This window comes from Myotis myotis, unplaced genomic scaffold (genome assembly GCF_014108235.1).
Source record: "Myotis myotis isolate mMyoMyo1 unplaced genomic scaffold, mMyoMyo1.p scaffold_m19_p_4, whole genome shotgun sequence".
Taxonomy (NCBI): domain Eukaryota; kingdom Metazoa; phylum Chordata; class Mammalia; order Chiroptera; family Vespertilionidae; genus Myotis; species Myotis myotis.
In genome coordinates this window covers 77,144,002-77,146,141 of record NW_023416346.1, presented here as the reverse complement: position 1 = coordinate 77,146,141, position 2,140 = coordinate 77,144,002, and the positions used below count along the sequence as shown (strand labels likewise).

Sequence of the window (2,140 nt, the reverse complement as noted above, 5' to 3'; positions counted from 1 at the left end):
CCCAACCACCAAATGTTATGGGTTGGCTCAGTGAGATAGACCACCGACTCAGAATTTAAATTTAGGAACCTTTATTAAGCTGGCTAGCTGTCTGCAGTCCCAGCACTCCGCCAAAGCAAAGGCTGAACTGCAGCAATGACTGCAAGCGTTACAGCCTATTTATTTGCAAAAACTACAAAGTTACAAAGCCTTGTTTACACAATTTGTTCCCGACACAGTATAGCATTATCACCTTCCTATCTATGTTTTCCGGGAACAGAGAGCACAGTATATTGAGGAGGGACCATGAGACCATATCTCAAGGCCTGACCTGATGTCAGTACCTTCCTGTCTGTCTGTTCCAGGAACAGACAGTACAGCTTCCCCCGATATGCAGTCCAGTACACAAACTCTGAGTTTACTAGATGAATCCTTCCCAGAAGTCAGGTGTGTGATTTAATGCTGGCGTTCTATGAGGATGATAAATGAATGTGAAGTCACTAAGAGGAAGGCCCCCTGAGGGACAAGACAAAACATTTCTTCACTAAGCAAGCATTCATTGAACACCTGAAATCATTATTTCAAGATCATTATCATGCTTTCACACTTCAATAAGCTAAAACTTTTCTTTTTTTTTTTTTTTTTTCAAATGATCCTTAATACACTCTGACAAGATCAGAGTGATCTTTGGCTGTTTCATAGGCTCCCTCTGCTGGACTAAAATGGCATCTTTTTTTCTTTCTTTTTTTTCCCCTTTCTTAAGACCTGGGGTTCCCAACCTGTGGGTCAGGACCCCTTTGGCAGTCGAAGGAACCTTTCACAGGGGTCGCGTAAGACCATCCTGCATATCAAATATTTACATTATGATTCATAAAAGTAGCAACATTACAGTTATGAAGTAGCAATGAAAATAATTTTATGGTTGCGTCACAACATATGTATGTATTTATTTATTTATTTATTAGGAACTGTATGTATTTATTTATTTATTTATTTATTTATTTGTGTGTGTGTGTGTGTGTGTGTGTGTGTGTGTGTGTGTGTGCCTCAAGCATGAAACAGCTCTGGCCACTGACACAGGCATCAAGCTAGGATGAACTAAGGACTGTACATCTGCTTTGCCCCTGAATGATATAAGAGTAACACCACCAATCAGGTGTTTCCTTGCCCATTGCCAGGGTGTGAGGAACTGTATTTAAAGGGCCAGAAGGTTGAGAACCACTGCTTAAGATGAAGATCCTTTCCCTTTCATTGAAAGCAAATGTAATAAATAATTTCCTGCTTTGCTAGCCTGGCTTTTCATATAGTGTTTCTGCAGCCATATCTTAAATTTACCTGCCACAGAGCTGTAACAAACACTGTAACAAACACTGCCTTTTCAAAACAGAACCTTAAAAGGACACCGATTATAAAGAATTTGCCAGACTTTTTAATTGTTAATAATAAACTAATTCTTGTTTCCTGTGAGGAATGCCCTTGTTACTTCAATTCTAACCTTCTCAGTTTTAGGACATCTGGGAGTATTATGGGAAAGCTGGGAGGGGCTTTTTACAGGTGCTTGCTGAAAGGAAATTAGCCTGAGTCACCAGGTTTGTTATGTAGACAGACTATAATTTTCTAAGGAAAAAGTGACATGCAGGTTTTTAGGGCTATCAACATGAGATATTATATGCATTTATTTTTATAAGGTCATTATTTATTGCTTAAAATGTTTACATAGTTTAACTCTATTTCTGGCTTGGTGATGTGCCAAATATGTCTCCTTTTCCTTCCTCATCTCTCCATCTTTTTGGAGTCACTTTTTTGAGCTTAAATGACTTGGCAGGATATTCATTGACTTCTGAAGTGATTGAGTAAAAGAAGCTTCTATGTGATGGTAGAGAGTAAAGGGGAATCTCACAATAATGCTGACTTCAATGTACGTGAGGTAGTGGTAGCACCTTCATTTTCTGCTACAGCCTAAGTCCTACAGCTTTGAAACTCAAACTATGGTCTGAACTAGCACCACCAATATCACCTGTGAACTTGTTAAAACTGCAAAATATCAGGCCTCACCCCAGACGTACTGAATCTGACTTTGCACATTCACAAAATCTCCAGAAATTCATATGTACATTAAAATTTGGGAAGCACTGGTCTTGAGGAAAGAGACATCTCATGG

General features: G+C 39.0%; 1 pseudogene; it reads right to left on the bottom strand.

Annotated features, from left to right (window-relative positions):
- Positions 1-1,017: 1,017 nt before the first annotated feature.
- On the bottom strand, positions 1,018-1,161 carry LOC118654888 (annotated as a pseudogene).
- Positions 1,162-2,140: the final 979 nt, after the last annotated feature.